Genomic DNA, 17,715 nt, shown 5'->3' with positions numbered 1-17,715 from the left:
CTTCTTTCTCTCTCATCCCCGCTGCCACTACACTGTCACCACCATCCTCCCCTGGCCTTGCGGTCTCCAGCAATTGCCCTGAGTTCATCTAGAACAGGCCAGAACGTGGAGTCTGGTCCCAGCTTAAGGATAAATGAGAATGCTGGCTTGAACTCGGTTCCAGGTCCTCAGTCCTGAGAATTCTTGCCATGCCAGCCTGGGGACACTCTCTCTAGCCACCCTGCATGAGAGGAATGTGAGGGCCCTGTTTTTGTCCTTCAGAGCGTTTGGGAAGGCTGGCCAAGGCCAGCTCAGGTATCTCTCTACTCCATATCCACTCTGCAGCTGGAGCGTCTTCCTGCTCAGGCCCCTCCATGGCTCTCCGTGGTCCTCAGGATGAAATTGCAGCACCTTGACCTTGCTATGTGACCAGTTCTTATTGCCCTTAGAGTTACATTTCTAACCATTGCTCCACCTGTACCCACTGTGCTGCTGGTTTTCTGTGTTCTGGTGAGAATGATGATGGTATGGGTGCACTGGTGTGTATGTGGCATTATTGGTGTGTGTGTGGTGGTTGGGATGGTGTGTTTCTAGTGGTTGTGATGGTGTGTGTGTGGTTGGGATGGCGTGTGTGTGGTTGCGATGGTGTGTGTGTGGTTGGGATGGTGTGTGTGTGGTTGGGATGGCGTGTGTATGGTTGGGATGGTGTGTGTGGTTGGGATGGCCTGTGTGTGGTTGGGATGGCCTGTGTGTGGTTGGGATGGCGTGTGTGTGGTTGGGACGGTGTGTGTGGTTGGGATGGCGTGTGTGTGGTTGGGATGGCGTGTGTGTGGCTGGGACGGTGTGTGTGTGGTTGGGACGGTGTGTGTGTGGTTGGGACAGTGTGTGTAGTTGGGATGGCATTTGTGTGGTTGGGATGGCGTGTGTGTGGTTGGGATGGTGTGTGTGGTTGGGATGGCATTTGTGCGGTTGGGATGGCATTTGTGTAGTTGGGATGGCGTGTGTGTGGTTGGGATGATGTGCGTGGTTGGGATGGCGTGTGTGTGGTTGGGATGGCATTTGTGTAGTTGGGATGGCGTGTGTGTGGTTGGGATGATGTGTGTGGTTGGGATGGCGTGTGTGTGGTTGGGATGGTGTGTGTGTGGTTGGGGTGGTGTGTGTGGTTGGGATGGCATTTGTGTGGTTGGGATGGCGTGTGTGTGGTTGGGATGATGTGTGTGGTTGGGATGGCGTGTGTGTGGTTGGGATGATGTGTATGTGGTTGGGACGGTGTGTGTAGTTGGGATGGCATTTGTGTGGTTGGGATGGTGTGTGTGTGGTTGGGATGGTGTGTGTGGTTGGGATGATGTGTGTGTGATTGGGATGATGTGTGTGTGATTGGGACGGCGTGTATGTGGTTGGGCCGGCGTGTATGTGGTTGGGATGGTGTGTGTGTGGTTGGGATGGTGTGTGTGGTTGGGATGGCGTGTGTGTGGTTGGGATGATGTGTGTGGTTGGGATGGCGTGTGTGTGGTTGGGATGGCGTGTGTGTGGTTGGGATGATGTGTGTGTGGTTGGGACGGTGTGTGTGGTTGGGATGGCATTTGTGTGGTTGGGATGGCGTGTGTGTGGTTGGGATGATGTGTGTGTGGTTGGGATGGTGTGTGTGTGGTTGGGATGGTGTGTGTGGTTGGGATGATGTGTGTGTGATTGGGATGATGTGTGTGTGATTGGGAAGGCGTGTATGTGGTTGGGACGGCGTGTGTGTGGTTGGGATGGTGTGTGTGTGGTTGGGATGGTGTGTGTGGTTGGGATGGCATCTGTGTGGTTGGGATGGCATCTGTGTGGTTGGGATGGCATGTGTGTGGTTGGGATGATGTGTGTGGTTGGGATGGCGTGTGTGTGGTTGGGATGATGTGTGTGGTTGGGACAGCGTGTGTGTGGTTGGGATGGTGTGTGTGGTTGGGATGGTGTGTGTGGTTGAGATGGTGTGTGTGGTTGAGATGGTGTGTGTGGTTGGGATGGCGTGTGTGTGGTTGGGATGGCGTGTGTGGTTGGGATGGTGTGTGTGGTTGGGATGGTGTGTGTGGTTGGGATGGTGTGTGTGTGGTTGGGATGGCGTGTGTGTGGTTGGGATGGTGTGTGGGGTTGGAATGATGTGTGTGGTTGAGATGGTGTGTGTGTGGTTGAGATGGTGTGTGTGGTTGGGATGGTGTGTGTGGTTGGGATGGTGTGTGTGTGGTTGGGATGGTGTGTGTGGTTGGGATGGTATGTTTCCAGTGGCTGCGCTGGTGTGTCAGTGTTGGTAGGGGCAGAATAGAGCTTTCAGATTGCTCACATCTACTTTGACCAGAGCAGTTCCAATTGTGTACGTTTTATGGATTGGGGTTCCTTACAACTTTATTTCTAAGAAGGCTTTTGTGGCTTTGAAAGGTTTGCAAAGAGTCATTGCTCTAAGATGACTAGTTGTTTTCTGCTTCTCCTCCACACCAAGCAGCTTCCCACCTCTGTGCTTTTACCCAGGCTCTTCCAAAGACCTCCATCTCTCTCTGTAGAAATGTTACCCTCTGAAATGGTCCCACCTCCAAGAAGCTTCTGGGGCTCAGTGGCAGGGACAGGATTGCTCCCTCCTCTACGCACCACTGCCCTTCACATCTACCCGCTTTGTGTCCTTGTCTTACACGCCTAGACTAAGAGCTCACCGCCTCAGTAATCTCCACACTAACATTCTTCCTTTCTTCTCTGCTGACTCATGCACAGAGGTGAATAAAAATCGCGTCAGCGGTTTTGTGCAGCACACAGCCTGGTGGGAAAGACGGACACATAGCACTGTGACATCAGTGCTATAATGGAGGGGAGCTAGAGGCCCCTGACCTGGGAGCAGGGAGGCAAAAAAAGGCTTCCTAGAGAAAATAATCCCCAAGCGTAGTTTTAAAGGATGAAACATGCCCCTGGAGAAGAAGTGGGGAAAAATATCCTGGGGAAGAACCGCCCGCCGGTCACATCGCACCCTCTCTGCTGCCCGTGTCCCCCCCTCGCCGGCCTCACCATGCTGTCTCTAGATTTTTTGGACGATGTGCAGCGAATGGACAAGCGGCAGCTGTATTATCAAGTCCTAAATTTTGGAATGATAGTTTCCTCGGCACTAATTATCTGGAAGGGGTTAATGGTCATAACTGGAAGTCAAAGTCCAATTGTAGTTGCTCAGTGGCAGCACGGAACCTGAATTTCATAGAGGAGATCTTCTCTCTTTTTTTTTTTTTTTAATTTTTTTTTCAACGTTTATTTATTTTTGGGACAGAGAGAGACAGAGCATGAATCGGGGAGGGCCACAGAGAGAGGGAGACACAGAATCTGAAACAGACTCCAGGCTCTGAGCCATCAGCCCTGAGCCTGACGCGGGGCTCGAACTCATGGACCGCGAGATCGTGACCTGGCTGAAGTCGGACGCTTAACCGACTGCACCACCCAGGCGCCCCAGATCTTCTCTTTTTAACAAATGGAGTTGAAGATCCCATCCGAGTGGGAGAAATTGTTTTTAGGATAGAAGGAAGAGAGATTCCTATAGTTCGTGGAGTCTTGAAGATTCGTGAAAAGCAAAATGGACATATCAAGTTTTTGGCCAAAGGAGATAATAATGCGGTTGATGACAGAGGCCTCTATAAACAAGGACAACACTGGCTGGAGAAGAAGGATGTCGTGGGGAGAGCAAGGGGGGTCCGTGCTCAGCGTGAGCCCAACACAAGGCTTGAACTCGTGACACTGAAATCAAGAGCCAGACGCTCAACCAACTGAGCCACCCAGGCACCCCCCCAAAAAATACAATCTTTAAAAAAATAAAATCAAATCCCAACGTTGAAAATAAAAAAAAAAAAAATGTACGAAGGCCCCAGCATTAGAAAACACGGTTGGCTTGTGCGACAAACTGTCAGCAGTTGAGACTGTGGAGTGACGACTGTGGGGAGCAGGGCATAAGGCCTGAGAGGTGGGGAGGCTGCGTCCCAGGGGACTCTGGGTGCCCAACTGTGGAGCTGGCACTTCGTCCCAAGAACAGACCATGGCAGGGAACTGAAAAGATACTGACAAGGTCAGATTTCCTTGTTAAAAAAATGTTGTGGTGACATACGGCCTAAAATTTGCCACTGTGAACTGGTATTAAGTACACTCACACTGTCGTGCACCATCACCGACCACCCATACCCAGACCTGTTTGTCCTGTAAAACCGAAACTCTATACATACACCTCCCCCCAGTGCCTGGCAACCCCCATAACCATTCTGTCTCTGTGGATCTGACCACTCTAAGCACCACATATAAGTGGGATCATACACTATTTGTCTTTTGCGTGTGTGTGTGCCTGGTCAATGTCACTTAGCATCGTGTCCTCGAGGTTCACCCGTGTTGTAGCATGTTGCAGGATTCCTTTTATTTCTAAGGCTGGATAATATTCCGGGGGGTATACTTACACCACGTGTCATTTATCCATTCATCGGTCGATGGACGCTTGGGTTGATTCCACATTTCACCTCTTGTGAATCGCGCTGCTAGGAACGTGGATGTGCGAACATCTCTCTGAGACTCTGTTCTCAGTTCTTTCGGATGTACACCCCCACGTGCAACGCCTGGGTCGTGTGGTATGTCTATTTCTAATTTTTTGAGGAACCACCGTCCTGTTTTCCATACAGGCTGCACCACTTTACATTCCCACCCACAGGGCACAAGGCTTCCCATTTCTCCACATCCTTGCCAACGCTTACTTTCTTTTGCTTGGTCTTTTGTTTGGTTTTGGTAGGAGCTATCCTAATGGGTACGGCGGTGGCATTTAAAACAACTAATTCACCGAGGTGAAGTTCGTAATAACATAAAATTAACCTTTTTTTTTTTAAATTTTTTTTTACATTTATTTATTTTTGAGAGATAAAGAGAGAGACGGTGTGAACAGGGGAGGGGCAGAGAGAGAGGGAGACACAGAATCCGAAGCAGGCTCCAGGCTCTGAGCTGTCAGCACAGAGCCCATGCGGGGCTCGAACCCATGAACCACGAGATCGTGACCTGAGCTGAAGTCGGATGCCTAACCGACTGAGCCACCCAGGCGCCCCTAAAATTAACCTTTTTAAAGTGAACGGTGCGGTGGCACGTAGTACATTCAAAGTGTTGGGCGACCTTCCTCTCTATGTAGTGGCGAAACATTTCTGTTACTCCAAGTAAAACCCCTTACGTGTTAAGTAAGTAGTTTCTCCCCAGTGTCCCTTCCCCCAGTCCCTGGCAACCGTCAGTTCTCTGCCTTACGGATTCGTCTGTTCTGGACATTTCACACAGATGGAGCCATGCGATACGTGACCTTTTGTGTGTGGCTTGCCTCCCGTAGCTTCGTGTTTGTAAGGTTCACCGGCTCGCCAGTACTGCATTCCTTTCTATAGATGAGTAGTACTCTGCTGTGTGGATTTGCCACTCATGGAGTATCCATTTGCCTGCTGACGGACACTGGGCTGGTCAGGCTTACTCTTGACCCCTCGAGCTCTGTCCGTACAATGGTTTGGAGGGAACAAGACAGGACGAGGAAGAAGGGCTGGGGCCATGTCAGGGGGGCAGGCCGAGGGCTCTGGCCGTGGGAAAGACAGAGGAGTGCATTATTTAGGGAGGCAGATGGTTGCGAGGTGCCGGAGGGAGAAGTGAGGCATGTCGCCCCAGTTGTGTAAGACAAGCCATGAAGGAGGACAGGTGGGAGAAGACGGTCACGGGTTTGGTTTGGGCCTTGCAAGTTTGAGTTGTGTGTGGACCATGCAGAGGGAACTGTCCTCCATGCAGTAAGAGCTGTGGGCCTGGAGCTTGGGGGGAAGTTCTGGGCAGAGTGGGGCTTGGCAGCCAGCAGTGTGTCGCCGAGAAGAACAGAAGAGAGCGGGGAAGAGGGAGATGGGAGGGCTCAGAACAGAGCCTCTTACACCGTGTACTCCCAAAGGCAGGACCTGACCACCTTGCTCCCCACTGATTGCCAGACCCAGCCACAATGACTAGCATATACACACAGCCACTTACAACCCGGTAGGATGAATGAAGGAGTCCACAGAAGCCTGGGACCTCGCAGGAGAAATCAGAAAAACGGGGTGTTGGAAAAACCGAGAGGAACACGTTTCAAGGATAAAGTGGCTGGCTGATGCTGCAGCTGTCAGTCTGGGTAAGAACTTTTTTTAAGTTTTATTTATTTTTGAAAGAAAGGGACAGAGATGGAGTGCGAGCAGGGGAGGGGCAGAGAGAGAGGGAGACACAGAATCCGAAGCGGGCTCCAGGCTCCGAGCTGTCGGCACAGAGCCCGGCACAGGGCTCGAACTCACGAGCTGTGAGATCATGGCCTGAACCGAAGTTGTACGCCTAACCTAACGCCACCCAGGCGCCCCGATAGTCTTGATTTATGTGTGGAAACGGAGAGAGCACTGGTGACCCAGGCAAGTGCAAGTGGTGGAAGTGGAAGCCGGGGGTGGTGCCCAGTGAGCACGAAGTCAGATTTGCAGAGTCGGGCCAAGTCGGGGTAAGCCCGAGAGCCCTTGCAGGAGAGGTGCATGGAGTGGAGACAGTGAACCGAGAGGCCTCATCTGGTCAGTCTAGGCCAGTCAGGGAGCCAGGATCCAACTGAGTGACCTTGGCTGGGTCCCTCCCCTCTCGGGTATTCGAACAGTTGCTCTTGAGGGGTCTGCAGTGACTCAGCTCTTTGCTTCACTAGCTGCCCCCTCAGATGACCCTCCCCAGGACCAGCCCTCACTTAGTGCTGTGACTAGGCCCTTTGGCTCTGTAGAGGGAAGGGCTCCTTACCTCGGGGAACCTTTCTACATAGACTCGGGAAGTAGTTAGGTGGGGAAGACATAACTAGAAGTTTTTGGCTGCTATGCCAGAGTTTCCAAGACCAAAATAGTTTCCTTTCCCCAAAGCTGAGCTTTTTCATAAGCCCCAGGCACACCAGATGGGAAGGGAGAAGCATCTAGAAAAAGCTGAGAGGGGCGCTCAGTTAGACGTCTGATTTCAGCTACTGATCTCATAGTCTGTGAGTTTGAGCCTCGTGTCGGGCTCTGTGCTGACAGTTCAGAGCCTGGAGCCTGTTTTGGATCCTGTGTCTCCCTCTCTCTCTGCCCCTCCCACTCCCCCTATCTCAAAAATAAATAAACATTAAAAAAAAAAAAAAAGGCTGAGAGACCCCAGGAGCACCTAGTGTCACAGGACTTTATCATCTTGCATCCAGACGGCTCAAAAGACCCGTCTCCACCTCACTGCTGGCCCAGAGGAGACACCCAGCAGTGGTAGGGGAGCTCTGAGGTAAGAGGAGGGACACCAGGTCTTTGCATATGGTTTGATCACTTCCTTGCTGAGTGACCTGAGGCCAGGGGCTCCTCTTCTCCAGGACTGTTTCTTGTCTACCATGGATTCACCTGACTGCCAGAGACTAATAGACAGCACAGCACGAAAGGTGCCCTGGAGAGGCAGTGACCAGAAAGGGGTGTGAGGCTTAAAGATCCCCTGGTTATTTATTGAGGGTCTACTAAGTACGGGGCACTGTGCCAACCACAGATGCAACAGCCTGGGAGGTAGGAACTCAGATTCGAGTCCCAGCTTTGTCTTTAACTCCCTGTGTGGCCTAGCCTCAAACATGAGCATGCAAGGAACAGAATCACCAGGCAGTGGCACGGACTGCAGGCCTTCCCCCCAGAATTTCTGATTTAGTACGTCTAGCGTCGGGCCCAAGAATTTGCATTTCTAACTGACGTTGCAGGGAGGAACCGTACTTTGAGAATTGCTGGCCTAACCATTTGTCTGAGTCTGACTTTCCTTGGCTCTCAACAGGGAGAATCGCGCCTGCCCGGCTTACCTCCTGCCAAGGCGTGCTCTGGGGTGCGAATCAAAAAGCTGTAGAATTATGGAACTTCTGAGAGAGCTGGTTGGGACCTCAAGATCCACCTGCTTTGAACTCCCCACTGGACAGGAGACGAAACTGAGGATCAGAGATGGCACAGACCAGGGTCACAGTCAATTTGAAGGCACCAGAGCTGGAGTTAGAACCCACAGAGCCTCCTGCCTTCTCCCAGGTTCCCCCAGCCCAAAGGAGGTGCTTTTACTATCTTTCTTATAAGATGAAGTGACACTACATGGTATTTGCAGCAGATGCTCTGAATGTCCTGCCTGTGTCTCTTGGTGTCCACCATTTCTGTGCATCTCGACCCAACAGCTTCCAAGCGCCAGCCCCTGCACTCTCCCTGAGGACCTTTTCTGGCCTCAAAGCCCACTTGGCCCGGCCTGCATTTGTGCAGGAACACTGCCAGAGACTTAACATCTATTTCCTCTGAGCAAATCCCAACCAATGACAGGTGGATACATACTCCAGCTTCCTTGCCCCTTGACTGGGACAACACTGAGGCACATTCTTCACCATTATCCAGAATTCCTTAGTGGAACTGAGCCCGGGCTGGTTCCAGCAGAATCTTGCTTGATAGTATATTCTTTGCTTCTTTCCCTTCCCTTTCTCACTTTCTAGCACAACCTCTACAGGGGTTTCCTCGGATTATCTTTCAAATCAACTGTTTCAAATCCTTGTTTCAGGGGCTGTTCCTGGGGGAATCTGGTCTCAGACATCATCATTATCATCATCATCATAATAGTAACGGCCATTTATTGAACACCTACTATATACCAGGTATCATGTACATATGACCTCATGTGATCCTCATGACAATACTCTTATGCCTCTATGTAACGGTTGAAATAATTCAGTTCAGAGGCCTGACCAAGGGCTGTCAGATGGTAAGCCTTTAGCAGGGCTGGGTGTTGAGGGACCTTGGTTCCCTCCCTAGGGGCCCAGCCCCGCTGCGTGGTCACACCCAGAGAAAAGGCAACCTGGGGCATTTTTAGGCCCTGACACTGTCCCCACAACAGGCACTATTCACAATGGCAGCAGTGGGACTCCTTCTAAGGACCTCAACTAGTTGAGGATATTGATAAAGGAGACAGCTGGAGAGGAAGAACAGGCCAATATTTTATGATGACTGCAATCGACAGACTGGTCTGTGTCTACTCTTGGAGAGTCCCAGGAATAACTGGGGGACTCTTTGGGGATAATTTCTTCCTTACGTAGAAGGGGGCTCAGGGCCATTGTCTTTGGACAAAAATAAACCTCCATTTTGTAATCACAGATTGGTGAAGCCGGGCAATGTTTAGGCCGCACTGAATACACTCCTAATGTGTTTGTGCAGACCGAATAGGGTCTTTGTTTATGGAAGTGCAATGTTTTGCTTTAGGCTTCAGTTTCAAAGAGCATGTTTCCATAGCAATTATTTTTGTTGTATAAAGAGAAAGCTATTGGGGTAATAAAATCATACACACTCACATACAGTACAATAAACTCCCGGGATGGTACTCAGGGGCCTGCATTAGACTTCACACTGGGCCCATTCTCCCTGGTGGGAGCTTTGAAAGTATCTCCCCATTTCTGGCCTCAGTTTCCTCATGTGTCACAAGCAAGGCAGCTGCATGGGCCCTACGCTCTCCGAGGCCCCAGGTGACAGGGTCCATGGTTCTCCCTCAGGGCCGCCTGGCAAATCTAGGCAGCTTTGCTGCTCCAGTCCAGCCTGGAAGCAGATCTGTAATTGAGCCTGCAGGGTCCCTGTGACAGGCACAGCCTGTAAATCTCCGCTGGGGAAGCAGCCCAGGGAGATAAATTGTACCGCAGCGGACTCTCCTTGCATTCTAGGAGCCGCCTGTTTCTGGGGTTAATGTGGAAAGAAGGGAGGGCCGATAAAGCCCTTCCCCATGATCAGACACTCAACAGGGTGGGGGGGAACGAGGACCCAGGCCACCGCTGGCAGGGAAGGAGTGGTTGCAGCGTGGTGTTTGCTCCTTGGAGCCCATGAACACGGGCACTGGAGGATTTAAGCAAAACAGTGACTTGGTCAGAATGAATGCATTGTCATAGGGTGTATACATGCCTCTCTCCTCCCTCAGCTTCTGAGCCCAGACACTGTGTCTGAGTCAGCTCGGTGTGCCAGCGCAAGGACTGGGACAGGGCAGGCATCCCTGAATACAAGTAATGGAAAATAATCACGATAGCTAATGCTAATGAGCTAACGCTCAGTCTGTGCCACGCCCTGAGCTTATTGTTCTGCATGTATTATTTACTCCTTGCAATCCTAGAAGGCACAGCTCCGTGACACAGAGATGCTAAGTAACTTGCCCACGAGCCCTCAGCTAGTAAGTGGCTGGACCAGGATCTAAACCCAGGTAGCTTGGCTCCAGAGTCTGGGCCCCGAAACACTCTGCAAAATGATCAATACAGTAGTGACAACGACAATGGAAATTCACTGTGTCAGGTGTCTGTCACGGGGACTGTGGGAGAAATTCTTGAAGGATAGGCAGAAGTCTACCGGCTGGCCTGGCAGAGGGAAGCAAAGGACAAGGGCTGAGAGAGGTCACTGCTTGTCTGAGGAATGAAGAGATACTTGAAAAGACCGGAGCATAGAGGGGCAAAGTGACAGATGAATCTGGGGAGGAAGGCGGGGCTAGATCCTGCCGAGCCTGCGGTGCTGGGGGCCAGGGAGCACGGGTCTGTGGCATGGGCGAGGGCAGGGCAGTGACAGGCCAGGTGTGAGGACTGCACCACCTCTCACCGGCTCTGTGACCTTGGGCAAGGTACTTCTCCTCTTGGAACCTCAGTCTTCTCATCAGTAAACTGGGGTTGCTAATCCCGCTGCCTCTCAGGGCTTGGGCAAAGATTAATAAGGCAACAGATGAAAAGGATTTTATAGACTGTAAAAGATTTCACAAATGCAGGCTTGGGGGTGGGATGGAAAGAAGTGAAGCGATAGTCATTGTGAATTTAGCCAGCTGTCTTTACATAGAGACTACCAGATTCACTCCAACTTTTATGGTTATTAAAAATAATGACATTTGCATGTGGCACTGTTACTCGCCCTTTGGCCTTTATTACCTCACTTGAGCATCTCTAAACCTTTTACGTGAGATGTAATCATTCCCGCCTTATGAGTGAGGACACTGAGGCACAGAGAGGTGCTTGGCCCACCCCAGTCATGCAGGCCAGAGGGGCAGCTGAGGCATGGTCTAGGTTTATGGCTGAGCAGTTGTGTTTTTTTCTATTTGGTCTCACAAAACTTGATTCATATTGAATGGCTTGTCTGAGCTGATGCCTCCAAAGGGTAAACCAAGGGCACAAAGGTACAGGAAGGCAAGTACAGCAAGACAGTCATCTAGGGGTATTTAGCAGTCATCTAGGGGTATTTAGGATTGGAATGCTTGAGGTCTTGACTATTGGTCAATAACCTCAGAGGTTTGAGACAGGTCATAATCTGTCATTTTACTGAGGCCCAAACTTGAATTATTTTTTTTTAATTAAAAAATATTTTATTATTTTTGAGAGAGAGGGAGAGACAGAGAGTGAGCAGGGGAGAGGCAGAGAGAGAGGGACACACAGATCTGAAGCAGGCTCCAGGCTCCGAGCTGTCAGCACAGAGCCCGACGCAGGGCTCGAATTCACAAACCACGAGACCATGACCTGAGCCAAAGTCGGACGCTTAACTGACTGAGCCACCCAGGCACCCCCCCGCAAATTTGAATTCTCGAAGACCGGTATGTGGAGGAAAAGCCTGCCTGGCCTACACTTCTTAGCTCAACTTACTGGTTTTTTCCTCCCCAGAAGAGGCAGGGTGATCCGGGGAGAGAATGCATGTGGGGTTAGAGGCAGTCCATCCGGGGAGAAATCCCAGTTCTGCCACCCAAAGCTGTGTAACCTTGAGGAAGCAGCCTCCTGTCTCTGAACCTCAGTGTCCTGATTTGTAATACAAGTATATTCATATCTACCTCAAAGGGCTGTTGAGGATTAGTGAGATCACGGTCATTCACGGACCCTGCAGGATACCCAAGGAACAGGTCACGGTGGGCTCTGGGAGGGGAAATGGGAGACAGGAGTCTTCACATAATACTCCATAAATGTTAGCTTTTACTGTCATTATATATATTATTATAAATCAGTTTTTAAGAATCTGTTTATTTGTGGAAAATAACCCCCCCCCCAAAGCTAAATGCTCCTTCATGGAGCTAAAGAGGAAGAGGCTAAAGCAAGTGATGCTTCTGAGTCAGAACGTAGGCATTTCGTGGGGCAGACACCTGCTTTTGACTGGGCTCCTCGCTGAGTCAGGTGAGGCTGACGCCTGGGCACCTGGAAGAGCAGGGCAGCTTTGCTGAGAGAAAGGCTCGTCCACCCACGAAGGGCCTCAAATGCCTGTCAAACAGTCAGTCCACAGCCCCGGGCTTGGCACCTGTCCTTGTTACTTGCTGGCTGAGTAACTGTGGGCAAGTCACTGAACCTCTCTGAGCCATCAGATTTTCATTCAACAAATGAGGACAGAGTTACTCTTCTGCCTTGTAGGGCTGCTGTGAGGCTCTGACAGTCAGGTGGCAGCTACCTTCATCACATCTTCATTATTATAAGGCCTTTGGGCTTCCTTGGGGACAACGCAGACCAGAACAAGGCTTTTCACCGCGGTGGTGAGGTTGGATTCTAGGGGTTAGAGAGGTCACTTCAGAGGCCGGTGTGGGGCAGGGACTGAGAAGGATTGTGTGTGCGACCCTCCGCACTCCCACCCCATCTGACCTCTCTGGACAACACCTTTAGCCGGGAATCGAACGACCCCAACAAAGGGCTGATTCTGGATTGCGGCAGGGAAACAAAATCTGAATGTAACTAACAGAGCTTTACCTTATCCACTTGCCAGGGATGGTATTTATGCTAATCCTATTCCAAGCGAAAGCAACTCAGACTAGTAACAGCCGCGCCTCGGTTCTGGGTTCCCCACCATCTGTCCGTCCGCCTGCTCTGGGTTAGGTTTTCCCATGGAGTGCAAACAGGGCCGCTCAGTGGTGTGGGCGCTCATGGGCCAGCTTGAAGGTGTGCAGGGGGAGACACTCATTCAGGACATATGTATGGAGCCCTGCCAGGCACTGGAGACCCAGAGGAGGGACAGACAAAGTCACCGCACCCATGAAGCATGTGCTCTGGTGGGACAGGCAAAAGGAATAAATGAGTACAGTAAAGAAGTGGAGATGGGGTTAAACCCTAAGAAGAAAAAAAGCATCGATGTGTCAGAAAATGACTTGGGGGTGAGGGCCTAATTAGAGAGGTGGCCAGGCTGAGGAGGTGAGATCTGCACGACAAGGAGTCACCACTGGAAGGTCAGAGTGCACGAGGCAGAGGGAGCAGTGGAGCAGACACCCCAATAAAGGGCCACGGTTTATGAGTGTGAGGGACAGAAGGCCGGAGTGGCTGCAGCCGGGGGTAGGAGACAAGATGGAGACAGTGCCAGAGGTCAGGCCACTGGGGACCTTGTAGGTCACCATAAGGGCTTTGTGTGATGGGAGCCACTGGAGGGCTTTGCACGGAGTGACCTGACCTGCAGTCTGTTTTAGATGTTCACTCTGGCTGCGGGGCGGAGAACCGATTACAGGAGGGCCAAGAGGGCCCCCAAGGAGACAAGGTCAGAGGCTCTGGCACTAGGGGTGGGGAAAAGAATAGGATTGAGGTTACGTTTTGGAGGTAACAGTGAGAAAAAGATATGGAGGGTAGAGTACCCAGCACATTCTCTAACATGCAGCGGAAGCTCACTATGTGATGGCTGGAGTTTAGATTAGTTGATACTCTGCCACACAGCCTTTCCAAAATAATACCTTTGAAAAATCCTGGTATTTGATCAGCTCAAGTACTGGCCCGGAGGCCCCCACGACAATGCTAGCCGCGTTTTCCCTTGTGGGCTGTCCTCAAATCATGTCCCCAGTGGCCACGTGGGCTGCTTACCTCTGAGATGAACCTCCCATGGGCCATGCATTTTCTGGCTCTGAAGCAATCCAACCCTTAGTGCTTCCTCAGGGAGCTCTGCTCTCTGCATCAGGCAGGAGAGGATGAGACTCTTGCATGTATAGAGAAACTGCAGAACCATGAGAGACTCGTGAAAATCATGAGGGAGGGCTTGGCCCCTATCCTGCATGGTGAGAACCTAAACAGGACTCAGGCACCGGGTCTCACCTGGGCTTCTAATTCCCTCATTTCAGTGTGTGTGTGTTGAGTTCCTGCTCTGTACGAGACTCTGCTGGGGACACAGAAATGAATGAGACACAGTCCCTGTCCCAAAGCTCACCGTCAGGGTGGAGGAGGAAATGAACAAGTGCCTCGTGATGTGCCACAGGAGCTCAATATTTGTTGATTAACAGTTACCTGAGTAGTAGGTCCCTGATCCAGGACCTCTCCTTTTACTTAGGTAATTTCCTCATCTCAAAATATCAAAAATTCCCCAAGTAGAAATTTCCAGCCCAGAATTCAGGCTTTCACAGACTGTCCCCCACCTCAGTCTCCACTCTCACTTCAGGCCATTCGTCCTCTGTCTGCACTTTGGCTCTAGCCATATCATGCATATTATTGTTCCCTGTTCTTTGACATTTCTCTGGCTTGCATATACCTTTCCTTGTGCTGGAGCACCACTTCTCCCATTCCCTGCCTGGTAAATTCCTATATACCTGTCCCAGGCCGGCTCCCAAATTAGCATCTTTGCAAAGCCTTTTTCATTCTCTCCAGACCAACCCCCTCCACAGGCACACCTAGGCCCTCCCTCTATAATGCTCCCATAGTCCCCAACCCATTCCTCCAGATGACAGATTGCTATGGATTGATGACCTGGTTCCCCCACTGGAAGATGGGCTAGGACACAAAGCCCCTATCCGGTTCATCTCATCTCAGGGCCTGCCACAGAGGAGGGAGATATTCAGTAAGCGTTTTCGTTCATGGGGGTGATAAGGACATCAGTGTGGTCATAGCAGAGATAGATGAGAGGCACAAGAATGAAGCCAGAGGTCAGGAGACATCTGTAGGACAGGGCTCCCAGTGCCAGGCCTCAGGGTAGACTTCAGCCACTGGAGAAAAAGCTGAGGGAGAATAGGAAAGCCAGATCCCACTCAGAGGTGAATGAGTAGGTCAGGAGAACTATTTGGGGTTGTGATAGGGGATGTAAATATTGATTATGTTTACGTCATGTTCTCAAGGGCTATTAGCTCTGGGCTCATCTTCCAACATAAATAAGAGAAGATAACACTTGCCATTAAGGACTTAATGTCTATTAGTAGGCAACAAAATACCTGTAATACAAACATCATCCCCTTCTTCACCTCGAGACCATTTCATGATACATTCTCTTATTCAGATGGGGGTACTGAGAACTGCAGAGTTGAAATAGCGTGTCTAAAGTTGCTAGTTGAATAGTAATGAGCCAATGATTATCCTCCTCAAAGGCAGTCTTGAAGAGCTGTGGAGGTAAAAGTCTTGCCAATCATAGAATTTGTGTCTCACACAGCATGGTTGTTTGTGTTTTCTGCATTAAAAACATCACAATACATGAATTTATATTCATTGTGAAAAACAATCCAATTGGATTACAACTGAAAGTATAAAACAAATATGTGAGTCCATACTGAGAGCGAGCTAGCTAGCCAGACAGACAGGGGAGAATGGACAGATCTTCCTTAGGGAAGAATTCCAAATAATACAAGTAGATACTCCACCCAGGAGAAAGAAGTTTAATCACCACCGCCTTTGAGGAAGGTCTGGACTTAGTGACTTGCCTTCAAAGAACAGAGTATGGGAAGGGAAAAATAGTAACATTTACAGTGGAGAGACAGGGCAGACACTACCTTAACCAAGCAACAAAGGTGAACATTCCCAGGGATAAGGTATATGGATGTCCTATACCCCTGGATGTGCTGTGACAAAGACAGCTCACCTCTGTGGTATTCTTCCCCAAAACCCATCACCCCAGTTCAGTCAGGAGGCCTTCTTCAGACAAACCCAAACTTAGAAACATTTTACAAAATGCCTGGCCAGCACTGCTTAAGACTGTCATAGTCATAGGAAACAAGGAAAGACTGAGAAACTGGTCAGAGAGCAGAGAAGACTGGAGAGGCATAATGACGAAATGCAGTTCAATCCCAGCATGAATCCGGAACACAAAAAGGACACTAGTGGAAACACTGGCAAAGGCTGAATGAAGTCTGGAGTTTAGTTCATAGTCGTGTGCCAATCGTGGGTTTTTAATTTTGACAAATGCACCACGCTGATGTACAATGTTAACGACAGGGGAAACTGGGTGAGGGGCAAATGGGAGCTCCCTGTATCATCTTTGCAACTTTTTTGTGAGTCTAAAATTATCCACAAATAAAAAGTTTATTGTAAAAAATCAGGTAAGGACAGAGTGAGTCCCTCCATCGCTCCACCCAAAGCCTCATTCTAAATTGGGTACACATGTGTATACATCTTCTTCTTCAATATGTTCGTGGAGTGTTTCCCCTTTACCGAAGTGGTTCATACCAAAGTGGTACCGTCCCTTTTTCACTAAACCATATATGTATCAGTGGCGTCTCCGTGGCAGTAACAGATTTTCAGTACAGATCTACGCTGTCCAATACAGTAGCACTAGCCACACATGGCTACTGAACACTTGAAAATGTGGTTGGCCTAAATTGAGATGGGCTGTTAAATGTAAAATACACATCAGACTGCAAAAACTCAGTACAAAAAAAGAATGTAAAATATCTCATAAATAATTTTTATGTTAATTACATGTTAAAGTGATAATATCTTCAGTGTAGAGAGCTCAAATATATGTCTCCTTTTTTTTTTTTTAATTTTTTTTTTCAACGTTTATTTATTTTTTGGGACAGAGAGAGACAGAGCATCAACAGGGGAGGGGCAGAGAGAGAGGGAGACACAGAATCGGAAACAGGCTCCAGGCTCTGAGTCATCAGCCCAGAGCCTGACGCGGGGCTCGAACTCACAGACCGCGAGATCGTGACCTGGCTGAAGTCGGACGCTTAACCGACTGCGCCACCCAGGTGCCCCTATGTCTCCTTTTTTAAAGTGTTTATTTATTCTGGAGACAGAGAGAAAGAGAGAGAGAGACACACAGAGTGCAAGGAGGGGAGGGGCGGAGAGAGAAGGAGATACAGAATCCAAAGCAGGCTCTAGGCTCTGAGCTGTCAGCACAGAGCCCAACACGGAGCTCGAGCTCAAAAAACCACGAGATCATGACCTGAGCCGAAGTCAGACATTCAACTGACTGAGCCACAAAGGTGCCCCTCAAATATATTCTTAATTTCATCTGTTTCTCTCTACAGCTTTCATTGTGGCTCCTGGAAAATTCAAAATTACGTATGTGGCTGGCTCATGTTATATTTCTATTGGACAGTGCTGCTTTATAGATCTAAACTCATTCTTTTTATATGCTGCATACTATTCCAAAATCTATAAATACCACAATTTATGTAACCTTCCTTTTTTTAGTGTAAGATTACTTCTAAAATTTTACTGCAGACCATGCTGCAATTAAATTTTTGTAACGCCTACTTGGTACGCTTGTAAAAATATTTCTTTAGAGTAGGGGTTGGCGAACTAAGGCTGTGGACTGAATGCCACCTACCACATGCCTTTGGAAAGTTTTTTGGAATACAGCCACACTCATTCATTTATGTATTATTTATGGCTGCTTTTGTACTATAACGCCAGAGTTGAGTAGTTGTGAGAGATCATATGGCCTGCAAACCAGACTTTTTCTGTCCCTTTTTAGAAAATTTTGCTGACACCTGATTTAAGAGTTGTTACCAGCAATTAGAAGAGCTATGTTGCAGGTCCGTTCCCTGGAAGGTAGACCGTGAGATGGAGATTAGCGTACA

At 49.6% G+C, this 17,715-nt stretch overlaps 1 long non-coding RNA gene across 1 annotated transcript; it reads right to left on the bottom strand.

The window, feature by feature from the left end:
- Window positions 1-3,771: 3,771 nt before the first annotated feature.
- On the bottom strand, window positions 3,772-16,675 carry LOC115520040. Its single transcript, XR_003970676.1, has 3 exons — window positions 13,799-16,675; window positions 7,814-7,936; window positions 3,772-4,502 (listed from the first exon to the last, which is right to left on the bottom strand). It is a non-coding gene; the product is annotated as an uncharacterized LOC115520040 (long non-coding RNA).
- Window positions 16,676-17,715: the final 1,040 nt, after the last annotated feature.

Source organism: Lynx canadensis, chromosome C1 (assembly GCF_007474595.2).
Source record: "Lynx canadensis isolate LIC74 chromosome C1, mLynCan4.pri.v2, whole genome shotgun sequence".
NCBI classification, from domain to species: domain Eukaryota; kingdom Metazoa; phylum Chordata; class Mammalia; order Carnivora; family Felidae; genus Lynx; species Lynx canadensis.
Note: the sequence above shows the minus strand (reverse complement) of the source record. Positions and strands in the feature narration are given on the sequence as shown.